Source organism: Protopterus annectens, chromosome 3.part0, assembly GCF_019279795.1.
Source record: "Protopterus annectens isolate FY-2018-M chromosome 3.part0, PAN1.0, whole genome shotgun sequence".
Classification (NCBI taxonomy): domain Eukaryota; kingdom Metazoa; phylum Chordata; order Ceratodontiformes; family Protopteridae; genus Protopterus; species Protopterus annectens.
This window is the reverse complement of record NC_056731.1, coordinates 413,996,010-414,014,864: the sequence shown is the minus strand read 5'-3', so window position 1 is coordinate 414,014,864 and position 18,855 is coordinate 413,996,010.

Sequence of the window (18,855 nt, the reverse complement as noted above, 5' to 3'; positions counted from 1 at the left end):
ATATGTTGGGGAACAGAAACTGATGAGTAATGTAAACATAGGACAACCAATTATAAGAGAAGAAATGAGCAAAAATATTTCAGCATAAAGGGATATACAACATTTTTAAATTATTATGGGCCAGATTTACAAAAGCTTGCACGGAGTGCAAGAAGAGTGTAGGAGCTCACACCGGCAATATGTTTGCCGTGCGATCCAGGTACAGCCGGCAGGGGCATGCATGAGAGCTGCTAAAGCTACTCCTGCATGGACAGCGTCATGGTATGCAAATTACCTCATTTGCTGGTGAAAGCCATGCAAATGAGGTAAATTTGTGATCCAGGAAACACTAACCTGTCCGTGGAAGATTAGTGCTAGCTGCAGAAATGTACTCAGTTGGTAACGGAGTACAGTTCTGCAAATAGCTAAACGTAGCTATGACAGCTCCAAATAAAGGATGCATACAGTTGAGGAAGCATGCCAATGGCCAAATATAAGGCCATTGGCATTTTAAAATGTTTAAAAATATAAAAATTTTACTTTTTTCCCCCGATCACCGATGTTTAAGCATAGCGCAGCACCGTGCAAACGTGCGGCGCTTATAAAAACAAGAAAATAATTTAAAAAAAGCCACAAATAGGCATTTTCACTAAAAAGCTTATTCTGTCATGCAAGTGAATGGCAGGCTGAAGACAACATGGCCACTGAGTAGTGGTTGCTAAGGGAGGGAAGCTCAGTGTGAGAGATGTAACCATGCATTAGTAGGCAATCCTATGCAAATGAGGAAAAGGATAGTGAATCCCAATTTTCCCCAGCATGTGAGGCATGTCCCAAGAATGTAAGAGTAGAAGTAGGTGAGTAGTAGAGTAGAATATAGGTAACATCATGAGGGGGTGTGTCAGACTAAGCTAATTGGAGCAAAGTGGCTTATGTTTGCTTTGAGTTGCTCAGGATTGCAAGAGGCATGCCTACAGTTGTCCTATTTGAAAATTTCAAACCAAAGGTGCACACTGTTAAAAGATAGGAAGCTCCTTGTAAACATGCACACAGTGTGTGCGTGCATGTGCACGCGTTTGTGCTTATTTGCGTGGCACTTCCCCCCCGGGCAGAAACAGAAAGGCAAAAGGAAGGAAAAGAAGTAGTAGGAAGTTAACCAAGGAGAACTCAGAGCTGCCAGGTGAAATATATCAGAATCAGCAAATTACACAGGCAGCAGACTAGCCCAGATCAGCCCAGCACTTTAAACTCTGCAAACACCATTCCCCCTGTTTTTTCTCACGAATTCTGCAACACTGCAGTATACAAAGAGGGAAAACTTAAAAAGCTTAAGTCAGACAAAATGTTAGGGGCTGCTCTCGCTATCATAAACCAACATGTGCAAGGTGCTGAGGGTGGTGATGTTGTGATTGCTGCTGAGCATCCCACAGTGAGGAGATGGAGAAGAGTGTACAGACCCAGGGTAACTTACCAGGGGCTACATGAGCTGGAGATAGTGGAGCTCTATAGGGAGGACAGAGACCTCCTACAGCAAATTGTTGAGCTGTGCCGGCCACACCTCACATACAGAACCAACAGACGGGAATCCATCCCAGTGGATACCAAGGTATGTGTTGGCCTAAGAATACTAGCTACAGGTACCTTCCAAAGACCAAATGGTGATATGATGGGGATTTCACAGGCATCAGCATCTAGGGTACTCCACCAGTTCCTGGATGCCATGTCAGCACATGACGGTGACCATGTATATTTCCCCAGTTCCTGTGAGGCATTGGCCAGCAGTATGCATGTTTTCCACCAAATAGCAGAATACCCTGAGGTAGTGGGTGCAATAGACTGCACGCACCTATGCATCAAAGCACCACCCATGGGTGGGCTAGGGTCTACATCAACCGCAAGGGCTTCCTCTCCATCAACTGCCAGGTCGTGTGCGATGCCCATGGCATAATAATGAATGTGTGTGCTGGCTGCCCTGGAAGCTATCATGATTCCCACATCTGGCATCTGACGCAGCTGTACCAGAGATTTGCCAATGGGGACATCCCTGATGGTCACCTAGTGGGGGATGCTGGATACGCACTGGAGCCATGGCTGATGACACCCATCAAAAATGCACACACACCTGAACAAGAACTCCATAATGAGGCACACCCACAAACAAGAAACATAATTGAGCATGTGTTTGGGATGCACAAGTCACGGTTCCAGTGCCTGGACACATCTGGTGGAGCCTTGCAGTACTCATCAACTACATGTACCCAAATTGTTATGGTATGTGCCATGCTACACAATATGATCCTGTGGAAACAGCTGCAGCAGGAACAGCATGGGGCAGGGCCAAACAGCCCCCCACCATTGCCAAGGCCTGCACAGGCACAGCGTGACTCAGAGGAGGAACAACCTGAGCCTGCCCCAGTAGGCAGAAGGAGGCGTGCCCAGTATGCCCTGGCCTTGGCAAAGAGGCAACGCATAGCACATACACTGACGCAGTAGGAACCCTGGAAATGACACCTCTCTCTGGCTCGCACATACAGTAAAATAGATGCCTAACTTGACACTACCTGTTTTCAAACATGTATAGGGAGTGTATTATATGCATCCGACATAGGCAGCCCTGCAGCACCACCTGAGGCATGAGTGCCTTATTTTAAGCAATATAAAGCACTGCTAAGCACATTTTACCAGTATTGAGAATATTTAAATACAACTGGGTGTAGCTGCACGCCGCGCTAACCAGTGCAACATCGGGCAACGTCGGGCAAAGTTGGGCAACTTTGGGCAAAGTCAAGCAAAGTCAGGTAAACACGCTCACACCTGCTTTACCGTTCCTTAACCAGTCAGGTCTGCCCAGCAGGAAAATAAAAAGCAGCTTCATGGCTTGAACTCAGGATACTGTGCACTATAGTCACAGTACTGAACCACTAAGCCATGATAGCATTTCACTAGCACCGACACAACTTAAATCACTCACACATACCAGTTGGGGGGGGGGTTACATACCTAACAGTCACAGCCAGCAGGACAATTGTAGACAAATACAAACACAAACACAAACAAATGCTGTATCATGCCCTCTGAAGAGGCATATGAGTAACCTCCCCCCAGGCCTATGCAGACAGATAACAGCAGGCCAGGCAGTGTGATGTGGGTTGGGTAGGCTATGAAGTCACAAACTAATATGCGTGTAACTGGAAACTAAGGTCTGTAGTACAGTGGTAATCCTCAAGCCAGTATGATAGGCAACAGTACAGACTGAAATGGAGTACCTGACATAGCAGTGCAGGCCTAGAAAATGTGTATAAGTGTCAGGTGTAACCCTCATCCTATGTACACCCACAGTAACAATCAGGTGTGCCCCCCCCCCGGGTAGAAATGTACAAATAATAGCTGTCCCCCCTGTATGTAGAAATGTTGATAAGTCTATGCAAATTGACTCATGGAAGCCCTGCAGGCACAGTGTGCTTCCTGTCAATGTACAACACAAAGGTGAGCCCTGAAGTAAAAACCAACTTGAATTTTCACACACACATATATAGTATATATATGCCCATAGTGGGCATTCTCATACACTTAAACAAATTTAGCAAATGTCAGTCAATAACATACTGAAAGGTCATACTGGGCGTGCTTACACACTTAAACAAACGAAGCAAATTTCAGTCAACAACATACTGAAAGGTCATACTGAGCATGCTCACACACTTAGGCCATGTCTGAGTACAGCATTGGGCCACACATATCTGGCAGTTGCAATTCTTACTCCAGACACATGTCACTATTCACCAATCCTGCCTTGCGCACACAGTGATATGAAAACAGACCCATATAATATATTGGACCCCTGTCATAATCAAACTATGTAATACAAGTACTTAAGTGGTTCAAAGAAATTGAAAATCCAAAGAAGATCAATAAATCTCTGATCAGTATCATCAAGAAACAATGAGCACTCCTAACATTATCCAAGCCATGTTCTGGCAAAAATATTGCCAAAGAGTCCATAGAGAACCATGAAGCTTTCTTTAGCTATGTCATAAATATCAGTGTAAACTCATATATGTTCTGAGTCAGAGCAAAGTGTAAATGAATACATGTACATGACTGACATTGCCAACATCTTGTCAGACAAGTTCATACATATTTACCCCCCTCTCACTAACAAAAGGGTCCATTACCATACTTGGAGATTGTGAAAAGCCAGAAATCACATATACAATGGTTAAACAGCTCTATCCAAACCTAAAAATGCGGTGTCTATGGGATGACATGATGTCCCTGGCTGTGTCATATGTGAACTCCAAAACAAACAGACCCTGCACCTGAACAGTCTGTTGAGACTCACCCTCTGTACAGGATATGAAAGTGATGAATGGGTTACAGCAACGTTTGGCACACTCCACAAGTGTTGGTGCACAACAGACCATGGGAACTATTGCCTTATAAGCCTAATAAGCCTGATCTGCAAGGCCAAATCATAAACAGAGCTATTGGGAGCCTACAAACACCCAACCCTACCCATTTTGGTTGGGTCAGGGGCAGATCATGGTTCCTAAACCTGCTAGACAGTCTTCAAGGCAGTTACCCAGGACATACATCAATGAATCAAGCTCCACACGGCCTACATAGACCTTGAAAAGCCCTTTTCCAACATCCTACACACATGTCATATCCACAAAATCAACAACCTGTGCATAAACACGTATGTCATCTGATGGATTGCCAACTGGGGCACAGATAGATCCTGCAAGGTAAGAATTGTGGTCTCCCTGTTGGACTGTAAGCTGATAACAACTGCTGTCCCCCATGACTCAGTCCTGGGACCCCTCCTGTCTGGGGTATACTTTTCAGAAATACCGTCAAACACACGAGGGCTATGGTTAGCAAAGTTTGTGGATGACTGCAAAAAGGTTGTCATAATCGATGTTTGGGACAACAGAGACATCCTTAAAAAGGGTCTCAGTCAGACAGATGTGGTGTCAAAATTATGGCCTTGAGCTACAGTCATACAAATACCACATATGTGCCAACACCCTAAATATGGAGGTAATAATAAAGGATCTATGGACACATGTGGATAGTCATCTCTACTTTCAGAAACACATTCACAAAGTGGTTAGAAAATCATGCTATGTATTCCCACAAATTGCCAAAGTCTTTGCATGTAGATCAAAGGAGGTTCCCTCTACTGATCAGTCATCAGACCCATCAGAGAGTACCACGACACACTTGCGATGAATCTGACTAGGCACCTTCAGCATCTGGAAAGACCACTGAAGTACCTCAACAAGATTACTGGCCTCAAACAGTTGGCCCATGCAACAAGACTGAAGTAACTCAATCTGTACTCTGTTGCATACTGTCTACTCAGGCGATCTCTGCCCAACAGACAGGTCCATGTCCAATGCAGAACTGATGCACATGCTCTATCTGAAATAAACCCAAGCTCACTGTGCCACATGCTCTAGGTAAATAATCATCACAACAATAAATGGAACATGTTAGAGGGATACATTACTAACTCACAGACTTCCCTTGCTTTCGAACAGGCTCCCAACCCTCATTAAGCTGAGTCCCTCACTGACACTCTTCCAGAGGAGCCTTGATGAGTGTATGTGAAACTGAACTGTCACGCCATGGATCTCTTCATCAGCTCTACTACACAGAGGCATAGGGAACTAACCCCATGTGTGGTGATAGCTGCACACTCTGGCCATACTAATATATGCCTTCAGGCAGATAGCCTGTTTCCTACCTATGTACCTATATATATATGTCGGGGGAACACAGTATAATAAGCCAAAGATGGATGGGCAGAGATGTGTGTAAGAGGGTGACCATGACAGGGAGCCATCCAGGACTGTCCCACCCAGCACACATCCCAATGGCACAAAAGACATGAGGTGCACATCTCACCCACTGTACATAATAGGCACCAGTATCTGTAAGCATTACAGTGTTTGTGGTACATGTGCCTGCTGTACAACATGACTGTACAATGATGTACACATCTACTATCTGTAGATATGTACCTGTCGCATAGGTTCATAGGTATGTAGTAGACTATCTTCACGAAGGCATATATTAGCCTAGGCAAGTTGTGCAGCTTTCACCACCCCATTGGTTAGTCTCCTAAGCCCTAGTTCTAATAGTTAGTACCCTAAGCCCCTTAATAGTGGGGCTGCTGATGTGATGCCTGGTGTGAATTGTCTGTTTCCCATCCACTCATCAAGGTTCCTATTGAAGAGTGTCAGCAAGGGGCTCTGTCTGATGTACATTGGGACTCTGTTCCACAGTAAGGCAAGTCTCTGGGATGGTAGTCTATCCCACCAGCATGTTGTATTCATTGTTGTGATGAGGTTCATATCCCTGAAGTGTGTAGTGCAACTCAATTTTGTTATCCTTAGATGGAGCATGTTTAACAGTTATGTGTTGGATATGGCTCTGTATGTTAGGCAGAGTGTGCCTCTGAGTAGGTGGTACGCAACGGAGAACAGATTTATTTTTACCATTTGTGTTGCATAACACAACTGCTTGAGGCCAGTAATCCTCTTGGTGAGGTACCTCTGTGGTCTCTCCATTTGCTGCATATGCTTAGTTGAGTACATCCAAAATGGTGCATTGTACTCAATGATGGGTCTGATGACTTAAGAGTAGAGGGCCACCACTACCTCTTTTGATCCTGATGCAAATCCTTTGTTGATTAGGTGGGCCACATAGGATTTCCTAATCACTTTGGCAACATGGTTGTCAAAGGAAAGATGACTATCTTACTTGTGTCCCCAGATCCCTTATTACCTTGTCAGTTTTTAGGGGGTAACACCTATGTGGTAGTTTGTGGGTACTTTGTTTTCCCCAAAGGGGATTACTATGCATTCTTTCACACTGAGCTTGAGGCCATGATTCTGACACTGCACATCTGTCTCATATAGCCCTTCTGGAAAATATTTGTGTCATCCGGGGAATCTATTATGGCAAACACTTTACAGTTCCCAGCAAATTTAGTTAACTGCAACCCTCCTGTGTTGGCATGTACTTCTGAGAAGTCTATACCAAACAAGAGGGGCCCCAGGACTGAACCCTGGGGACACCAGTTGTTACCGGTTTAGAGTCTGACATATAGCCAGCAACTCTTAATTTATGGGATCTATTTGTGAGCCAGTTTGCAATCCATCTTGTGATGTATGGATTTATGCCCAGGTTGGTGAGTTCATCTATGATACCTGACTGGGGAATGGTGTCAAAGGCCTTAGCGAGGTATAGGTAGGCTGTGTGGAACTCTTTTCAATCATCTGTAGCCTGGGTATCTGTCTCAAAGAAATCCACCCAGTTCAGGAGGCATGATCTGCATTTGACAAAGCCAAACTGGGTGTCCTCAACTGTGTGAAGGTTCCCAATGTCTTTATTATTGACTTCCATTATGATTGGCTCCATTGCCTTGCAGATCAGACTCATCAGACTCATAGAGCAGGAATGCCAAGGGGCTTTTATATGGCTCCACCCCTGTGGAGTGCGAAGAACGTTGCTGTGCAACATTCTATGGGTACATATCCTGTAGAGAGGATGTAGAGTGAGGTGTAGGTATCCTTGATGAATATGGATACATCCCCACCCTATGTGCTATGATCCAGGTTCTGATGCTGGAAGGTATGTAATGAGTAGTATCCTGGTAGTGCTGGTGTGCTCTCTGGAGACTTGAACTAGGTTTCTGTTACTGCACAGATATCAATATTTTCCATACTAAGAAGTGCCTTGAGAGTGTGCATTTGGAGGCCAAGACTTCTGGCAATGAGTAGCATTTAGCTCACTTTGTTGTTATTTGTGTTGGTTACGGGGTTTGGTTTGTCCTGAGTGATCGGTGTTCCACACCTGAAGTCAATGCCTCATTGGTCCGATCTGACCATAAGCTAATTACCCTACATATCCACATTCTGCCCCCACCCCTCTTTAAGGAAACCATGATAAAAAATTTCTCCAAAGCCAGCTTCATGCTTCTTAAGACAGAAGTGGTGAACTTCCTGACACCCATGCAGATGGACAATACAGTTACGACTACTGAATCCTACACAATTGCACGTTATAAGCACTTACATGAGTGCATGGATCATGCTATCCCAAACAGAACCAAGATGCTATCCTCCCAAAAAAGGAAGCTAATCTGGTGGTCCCCTGCCATAAACAAACTGTACAACAGAAGGAAGAAACTGTTGCAAAAGAGAGTAAAATCCCATGAGTGGAGGAGCTTCCTGGTCAGCCTCAGTAAGAAGCTGCAATCCTTGATAAAATCCTCCAAAGCTAGTTATGAAAACAAAATCGCCACAGATTCTAAAGACAACCACAAAGCATTCTATAGCTATGTCAAGAATCTCAATGGCAACACTCAGATCTGCTCTGAGTTACAGCACAATGGCACTAAATATACAGACCCAACTGATATTGCCAACATCCTGGCAGATAGGTTGAGTGCTAACTTTACCCCCCTCTCACCCATTAAAGAGCCCATCTCTATACAGGACGAATGCAAAGTTCCTGTAATCCTGGCTGAACAAGTAAAAACCACACTCTCCAAAGCCAGGAACACAGCATCCATGGGACCAGACAACATCCCACGCTGCATTCTACACGAACTACAGAACAAACTGGCACCACACCTAAGTACCATGTTCAATCATAGCCTCACCTCAGGCTTTGTGCCTGCTGAATGGCGCACAGTGACAGTTATCCCACTACACAAGGGGGGAGCCACCACGGACCCCGGGAACTACCGCCCTATTAGCCTGATGAGCCTGGCCTGCAAGGCCATGGAACGTATCATCATGGAACTTATAAATAAAGACATTGGCAATCTCCAAACTCTGGACCCCAACCAGTTCAGGTTTGTAAAAGGCAGATCATGTCTCCAAAACCTGATAGACTTCTTTGAAGCAGTCACCAAAGCCGTAGACAAGGGTAACATGGTTCACACAGCCTATCTAGATCTTGCCAAGGCTTTTGACACCATCCCCCACTCTGGAATTATAGATAAACTCACTAAACTAGGTATAAATCCCTATGTCACAAGATGGGTTGCCAACTGGCTCACTGACAGAACCCACACTGTGAAAGTAGCAGACTCCAAATCCGACTTCAGACCAGTGACAAATGGAGTACCACAGGGTTCAGTCCTGGGTCCTGTCCTGTTTGGTATCTACTTCTCTGAAGTACAGACTAACACAGAAGGTCTTTGGCTAATGAAGTTCGCAGATGACTGCAAACTAGGAGCCATAATCGAAGCTACTAATGATGTGGACATCCTACAAAAGGGCCTCACTGAGACAGATGCCTGGTGTCAATGCCATGGCCTCAAGCTCAATGCCAAAAAGTGCATTGTCATCCCCTTTGGTAAAAACTCTGTGCCCATGAACTACAACATAGGCAGTAGTGTACTTAACACCGAAAGTGTGATAAGAGACCTTGGGACACAGGTGGACAGTAGTCTCTCCTTTGATAATCACATCACCACAGTAGTCAGGAAATCCTTCTACGTGGCACACCTCATCACAAAAGGTTTCTCATGCAGAAAAAAAGAGGTCATTGTTCCCCTCTACTCATTACTCATTAGATCCATTATAGAGTACAACACCCCTTTTGGTATGTACCTCACAAGACATCTACAACAACTGGAAAGGCTGCAGAAATACCTCACAAAGAGGATTACTGGCCTCATACACATGCCCTACACAGACCGTCTCAAAAAACTCCAGCTTTACTCTGTTGCATATCGCCTACTCAGAGGTGATCTCTGCCTAACATGCAAAGCTATGTCATACCCAGAGCTGTAGGACATGCTCCACTTAAACAAATCCCAATCCTTCTGAGCTACATGCTATAGGGACCTAAACCTTGTCACCACAATAAACAGAACATGTTGGAGGGATAGATTCCTGTCCCAGAGGCTTCCCATACTCCGGAATAAACTACCTATCTATAGAAAACAAAGCTCCTCATTAGCACTCTTCAAGAAAAATCTTGATGATTGGATGGGAAATAGGAAATTCACCCCGGGGATCACTTTTGTGTCTCTGCTCGACAGTGGCACAGCAAAATACATTTCTTGATTGGCAAAAGCCAGGGTACCTTTTAGGCTGGGCTTGTATAGGCTCCAGGGCCAATAGCCTAATACCTACCTATGAACCTATGAACCTTTGAGCCTTGCCTAAAAAAGGTAATATGGGGACAGCAAGAGCCTTGGCCAGTATTCAGAAGCATAGGGGTGACAGATGCAAACCATCTCTAGCGAAGCAACGAGGCTTGTCTATCATGTCATCACAGGCAGACAGAGACAGGATCCCCTTTGCATGACACCAGAAGCTCAGCCAATTGTTGAAGTTTATCATCTTTTTGTTATATTGCAGTATCATATAGGTGAAGGTAAGATGCTACTCAAGATCAGGGTCATACCAGCCTGGGATACATGATCATGGAGCTACTATATATCTCTTGTCATGTTGTCCTGGGAGGTATGTCTCAGATCATTCACACTGACATGTACAAAGAACACGTCATATATGTACCTGTTCTGGAGTGATGTAAGTGCTTGTGTTATGTGGCGGATCATAGCACCTGACAGACAACTGACAGTAACCTTCCCCTTGTCCAGCCAAGTGAGTGGAACATCTGTGTGCCTGACTATGGAGTCACCTATTACTAGTGCGTTGGGTATGTTGTTTTGCCTTAGGGCCTGTTTTGAGACACACTGCTTTGGTGTATTATGTGTTTTCTGGCATGTGCTTGGAGGTGCATGTTGCTTGCTTGTCTGCTTAGGAGGACACTCTCTCTTTTTCAGATTAATATTTGTATTCTCCAAGTATGGCAATGTGTATTTATGTGTGTGTGTTTGCTGGTGCTTATATTGTAGGTCTATGTAAGACTGCTGGTGTTGCAGTTGTATGACCCTACTCCTCTTGACTGTAATGTCCAGTATTAGGTTGACAGAGCTTAACCACCGGTTTGACCCTGTGTGTGCCAGCATGTGGTGCATCAACCCATATATGATATAGTCATGGCCTATGCATACAATACACTCACAATACACCTAGTATGATAAGCCTGCTTGAGGTTAGCAAATGTGAAAAAAACCTTTGGGCAAACTGTCAGCAAGTAATGTCTGTATTGCACCCTGTAACTCCATATTGCTTGCTGAAGTGTAAAGACGTACTTAGTTTGGATTAAGAACCCCGCACTTGCCAACTGTGTGTGTGTGTGCGTGTGTGTGTGTGTGTGTGTGTATGTCTGTCTCTCTCTGGGGAGAGAGCAACCTTTTTGGAGACTACTCACACCCCTTAAAAGTGGTATATTCATCTTTGTCAAGTCTGATGATGTCACCATCCCCTACAAATATACCTGTGGAAAGATACGACCCCAGTGATGTGTATAGCATGTTGTGTAAATGTGTATTGCTGTAGTATCATTATGTAGGTAGATAGGGGTTTGAATCCTGCAGTTGCCAACTGTGTGTGTGTGTCTCTGGGGAAGAGCAGCCTTTTTGGAGACTACTCACACCCCTTAAAAATGGTATACTCATCTTTGTCAAGTCTGATGATGTCACCATCCTACAAATATACCTGTGGAAAGATGACATCTCAGTAATGTGCATAGCATGTCATATAAATGTGTATTGCATCATAATATAGTTTGGTAAGGGTTTGATTCCGTCACTTGCCAAGTGTGTGTGTTTCCCTTGGGAGGAGTAACCTTTTTGAAAACTACTCACACCCCTTAAAAGTGGTATACTCATCTTTGTCAAGTCTGATGATGTCACCATCCTACAAATATACCAGTGGAAAGGTGACACCTCAGTAATGTGTATAGCGCATCGTGTAAATGTGGACTGCTATAGTATCATAATGTAGTTAAGTAGGGGTTTGATTCCTGCACTTGCTAACTTTGTGAGTATGTGTGTCTTCCTGGGGAGGAGCAACTTTTTGGAGACTACTCACACCCCTTAAAAGTGGTATACTCATCTTTGTCAAATCTCATGATGTCACCATCCTACAAATAAACCTCTGGAAAGGTGAAATCCCAGTAATGTGTATAGCGCGTTGTATAAATGTGTACTGCTATAGTATCATAATGGAGTTAGGAAGGAGTTTAAATCTTGCATTTGCTGATGGTGTGTGAGAGTGGGTAACACCATTGCTCAATGTGGAGTGGGTTTTGATTTTTCTAGTGTACGACATATCACAATGACAACTGTATGTGCATTACACATGTAAGGTAGCTGTGGGGCAAAGCCATATACATACATGTGACCTCAATTATTTTCATAGGTGGGTACTCTGCTTTCTCCATGAAAACATCTGTTATCTTTGCCAGAGTGTGCTGGCACTTTCCAGACCTTAGGTCACTTCTGTATGCTTGTGACAAGCTTAGCCACTGCAGTGATCCCTGGGCTATGTTTTCTGTTTCACATCCACTCATCACAGTTTCTATTGAAGAGTGTGAGTGAGGGTTTATGCTTGAGGCATATTTGAATCCTGTTCCAAAGCAAGCAAAGTCTGGCAAAGATGGCTTATGTGCCATTTCCAAAACCCTTTGGTAATGTGATTATCAAAGGAGACATGACTAAACACATGGCTCTATGTATACATTAGTACCTGTTTCACATTTTGGGGGCTACTACCTATGTGATACTCTGGGGATACTTTGTTTTCTAAAAGTGGATAACTATGCTTTCTTTGGCTTATAGCTTTACAGCATGAGTTTGACACCAGGTATCCGTCTCTATGATACCCTTTTGGAGGATGTGTGTGTCATCTGGAGAATAAAGTATAGCCCACAGTATGCATTTTCATCAAACGTGGGCAGACATATCCCTACTGTGTTTACTTTTACCTAAGAAAGCTATATGCCAAACAGTAGTGGTCCCAGGACTGAGTGCAGGTGAATACCACTTGTTACTGGCATAGAACTGTACACGGAGGCTGCAAATGTTACTGTGTATCCTACATCTGTGCATCTGTTGTCAATCCATCATCTAACAATTGTTTATGGTCAGTCTGTTGAGGTTATGTATGATACCAGAATGTGGTAAGGGTATGAATTGCTGGTGAGCTATAGCTTGGCTGTGTGGACCTCGCCTTCTTCACCTATAGCCTTGTTAACTGGCTTGAAGTCTACTAGGTATAGGAGCCATGATCTGGCCTTTAGAGAACCTAAGTGGGTATGGTGCAGTGTTTGCAGGTTCATAATGTCTCTGTTAATGAGTTCCATAATGCTGTGCTCCATAGCCTTCCAGATAACATTTATCTGGCTTATAGGGTGAGAGTTTCCAGGATCTGTTGTAGTTCTACCCTTAATCAATTTATGTTAACATTTGCACTGGGTGTGATGAGGGTGGACAGGATTAGGAATAAGTATATTAGAGGGTCAGCCCAGGTTTGAAGGTTAATAGACCAAGCCAGATAGGCAGGATTAAGTTGGTTTGTACATGTGCTGAGGAGGGATGCAGAGTATATTGTGAAATAGATGCTAAGGATGAAGCCGCCAGGTAACAGGAAAAGAGGAATGCCTAAGATGAGGTTTATGGCTGTGGTGAGAGAGGACATGGAGGTGGATGGTGTGACAGCGCAAGATGCAGAGGGCAGGAAGAAATGGAAACAGATGATCTACTGTGGTGACCCCTAATGGGAGCATCCAAAAAGAGAAGGCGAAGAAGACATTGTAGCTCAACCCTTGTGGACTGTGAGAACCATTACCGTGCGTCATTCCACAAGTATGTAACCTGTATAGAGGCTGCATCTGGACAGAGTGTTTAGGTGAGTGGTGACTTCATATGTCAGCTTGTGTATGACACAGCCAGGGACACTGTCCAGTACCATTGCCACTGTGGTTTGGACTTTGGTAAAGAAATGTTTTAACCAGAGTGTCTGTGAATCATCAGGTTTTACATTCTTCAGGTCTGGAAATGTGGCCCTTGTGTAATGACAGGGTGGTAAAATCTGCATTCAAACTGTCTGACAAGAAATTTGTAATGTCAGTCAGATAAGTGTACTTTGTGACCATTTACATTAACTGTGACCCAATCTGAGATTTCCCCACTAGATTATAAACAACACTAAAGAAAGATTTAGTGTTGTCTTTGGAATCCTTGCCAATTTGTATTTTGAAGCTTGCCTTGCATGTTTAATGAGGGCTTGTATTTTCCCAATGATACTGACCAGAGAGGTTATCCCTTCTTGGTATGTAACTCTGTTTTGGTACAACTTCACACCTTCTATTATATATTTAGTTTATGGCAGGGGGTCCATGAGACTAATGCACTTTTACTGTATAAGTGAGAATTTCTTGTGTTGGTGATAGCACGGTCCATGCAACCCTGTAGGTGAACAGTGTGCATTACTAAAGGATTATGCAGCTGGGACAGTGTTAACCTTAGTAATGCAAACCAATGACAGATAGCAACAACAGCATCACCCACAGCACAGTGTCAACCCGTGTCATACACACACATGCATATTCAAGTTCCAAAATGTGTGTAGTACAATGCATACTGGCCACCAATAGAAACTATGGAGTGTTAACACTGGCCAATACATTGCATGTCACCCTGCCCATGTGTCCAATATGCATGTACATGCAGACAGTGCACCTCCACCATGTTCACAAATGGACACCTGCAAACATGTGTTGCACACACCCCACACTTACTGTCCACTGTATAATGCATGCTGACACAACTACACACATCAGCCAAGTGGCATATGGGCAAACAAAACATAATTGGAATAAACACTGGTGAAAACAATACAACATTGCTAATTACAGCTTCAATGCATCATGCCTGCTCAGCTACACCTTCAAGGATGTCATTACACTTTACTGCTGACAACATGCTACACATCCAACCATTGCTATACTTTATTAAAGTCACCCTGTGCATCAGCACCATGTTAGTCTGTCCCTGCATCAATGTTACAGATGACAGGAGGTGGCACAGGTTTCATCATATGCACAGGGTGTGTTGTTGGTTTGCCAGAGGCCTACACTGAGACATACAATTGACATGTGTGTGTGAGGGCCATGAGTACTGTTATTGGCCAATGTTGATGTCATGTGTGTGGGTATGTGTCTGCCCTGGGTTTCTGGTTTATGTGTGTGTGTCTGCATGGGCACAGTTCCACCATGTGGCTGTCATATACAGGGATTTGTGAGACAGTTACAGACTGTACCTGGCAGGCTATACAGATCACCGTCTCTGGCCACGGATACGGAACCTGTGCCTGGCAGGGGTGCTACAGACAGTATCAGGTACTAATCTAGATTGGGTACTATCCTAAGAGGTTGACAAATGTCCACTGGATCCAGGTCCCTGCTGGGACTGGCCAGAGCAACGTGCACATGGTCTGCTAGGACAGTCTATGGACAGCCCCCCAACATTGCTGGGGCTGGTACTGGCACTATGGGAGCGGCTGTGACTTGCTGGATGTCCATGGTGACCTCCAGCTGGTGATGTTGCTGGCATACATCCACGTCGATGTCTCAACCATCCCGCACTGTCCTGACACATGGACATGACATTGTGGAGGACATCCAATGTCTCACCCCAGCATCTATCAATGACCTCAGTGTAGTTATGTATGGCACCTGCTAGGTCATGGATACTGTCATTTACAGAGGTGTAATGAGCCCTCTGTACCCTTAGCTCCTGTCTGGTGTACCGCTCCATTCGTGTCTGTGCCTCCATGACAGCCTGGAACATGCGTGTGGTAGAAAGAGGTGTGGCACATCTGCCAGGGGTATGTTGACCAGCAGTGCTCTGATGAGAACCCCTGGGCATCTGCCTATGTGGTACCATTCCAGACATCTGGCTATGGCTGCTGTGTCCTGATACATGTGCCATAGATACCACACTGTCCTGGCCAGTGCCAACCGTACACTGTCCCTCAGCTAAGGGCAATGGTGATGATGGATGTATAGGCAGTATGACTGTGTGCATTGATGGGGTGGAGACTTGTGTACTGTCAAGTGGTGGCCCAACAACAGACCCTGACAAACCTGCCTGTGTCTCAACACACCTATCCTCATGATCAATGTCTGTCTCAGTGACATCAGGTTCCCTGATGTACTGAACCAGCCCCACCTCCACACCTGTGAGAGGCAAACAGGAAACACACTTTAAGACCTGAACATGAGTTCAGACCACATGCACACATGCACACATGCGCACATGCGCACATGCACACATGCACACATGTGCACATGCACACATGCACACATGCACACATACGCACATGCACATATGTGCACATGCACACTTGCACACATGCACACATGCACATGCGTAGATGCACACACACAAAACTGCACCCCTCCTGAAAGCAGACACACACAACACCAGCAATCACAGAACATACACAATAGCAGGTGATGGTGAGGTACAGTACCACAAGCAAAACATTCATATCACACATGTCAGCATGCAGGACATGTGTTGCTCAACAGCATGCAGTGCAAGTGTAGTCAGTCCTTGTTACTAACAGTATACATGGCTTTGATGCATGTGTTTTGTTATTAGGTGATGGCCCTCCCCCTGGAACACAATGCATACATGGACACAACATTGCTGTGCAGGTATTCATAAACCTGTGATGTACTGTGCACCATAACTCACAGGTGTACATACCATTGCTGGATGTGTATCTGTGTGTCAGATAGGAATCCAGTGCTGAATACAGCCTCTGTGTCTTTAGCAAATAATTGTGGACACATTTTTAGCACATGCATGATGAGTATTCACACAACATCATCAGCGGTGCATGGATAATTGATGGAATACCATTCGGCCACATACCCAATGTACGGTACTTATGGTGAGTGTAGATCATATTGTGGACATTCCAGTCTCATCCATGACATGGCATGCTAAAACACAACTGCATATTTAAACACTACACATACCCAATATGTGTCATATGACCTAGCCAATCAATAGCATTACAAGACATATATGTCAGCTGTGCAAATGGTGATTGGTATGCATACTGTTTAGAGGTGCATATGTGTGCACACATGCATCATTATGGTGTGTAGCAATGACAGCTATGTGTAGTACTGTGGTTACAGTAACTGGATGGGGTATAGTACCATAGGCCATCATCATGAAGCATCAGGATGTCACTCAAGGCTACAAATGTTTCACAAACCAGCACTAATCATGCTGTGCTGGAACTGTACTACCTTGGCTAAATTCACCATTTCACAACCAGTTGTTACGTGAGTTTGTAAGGAGGCCAATAAGGAGCATTCCCTGACATGAATGTGTAGTGTGTTGCAGAGTGTTTAAATGCCCCAGGATAGGCTTCTACCCCTCAGGTACATTATGTGTAATGTGTGGATGAGATTTTGGATACTGGAGTGTGTCTTTACAGAGGGTTTGGGAATTCTTTATGTGTAGCATGTTAAAATGCTCTGTGTATGACATAGATGTGTATGTTATGTGCATGTTGAGTATCAACTGTGCCTATCCAATGGTCACTACAGTCTAGCCACACTTGTTTGAGATGGTCAGGGTATTGCATGTGTTTGAGGCAGCTAATCACATTAGTGAGATGTGCATGCTCTTACACCAAACGTGCACAGCATGCATTAAGGGTAGGTGTGTTACATGTGTACATGGCCTACACATTAACTATGACATGCACTTTTTATTTACAATAATAAATGCAGAACACACTCACCAGCATCTGTCCACTGCCTTGATGTCACCCCAGAGGTACCTACATAGAGATGAGACAGTTTGTCAGTGGCCACAACTGTGGCATTGCCACTGTGTGTTTGTAATCTTACAGTACAACAACAGTTTACATTCACAGGGCTACAGATTATGTTCCAAATTACCAGTATTGCACAACAACAGGCTCCACATCTTTGAACTACACACTCCACATCTCACATATGCATGTTCTACCAATACAGATAACAATAGTCTACAGATATGCCATGTTACCTGCATGCTCCATGTGTGCTTGCTGGGTGGCTCCAATCTCCATCACGGTGTATGTCTGCTGCTGTTGTTGTTGGGCAGGTGCCACCAGGCTCATGAGCAGCTTCTCCACTCTGGTGAGGGGGAGATGGATATTAACACCACCCCCAGTTGCAAGCTGTTGTCTACGCACATCAGCGGCACGCTGACGGACATGTCTGAGAAGATCACTGCAGTGGTGGTGTACCTGCTCATATGTCCGGTTATGCAAGCCTACCTCATTGACCCTGCTGACAACATCTTGCACATTACACTATGCTCCTGCTGGTCCTGGCTGGTTCATGAGAACATGAGACGGTAGTGCTGAATCATACTGCTAGTAATAATATCATCTTCAGCACTACTGTAATTCGGGTTCCTGTGGTGGGCCATGATCCCTGCAAGACATAAATACAAAAATATGTCTGAGCAAGTCATATGGCACATTTAACATTATACAGTGCAGATATCACTGAACTGCCATATATAGCAACCTATAAGCTAACCGAGAGTGAAACTCTGTAACTGCCACTTATCACTGCTCACCCCACAACTGCTTGAAAGTGCCTTGCTCACTCTCTATCTAATGAACCATGTTCTGCACAGCAACAAAATAAAATCACTATATAAGACTATACAAGAGTACCTGGCACACTGTATGCAACACGATGCACCACCTAGCCACAGCAGATATACATCAAGCTGATATGTAAAGAAATATATCATCCATCACAATCAGTTTAAGGTCCAGTAAATGTATTACCATTATACCACACAACTTGTTAATGCCAAATCCGTGGCCAAAATATGTGCACAACTGGGAATATAGGTCACATACTGCTGTAGTACAATATGAATGTTGCTAGATATGCAGTTATATG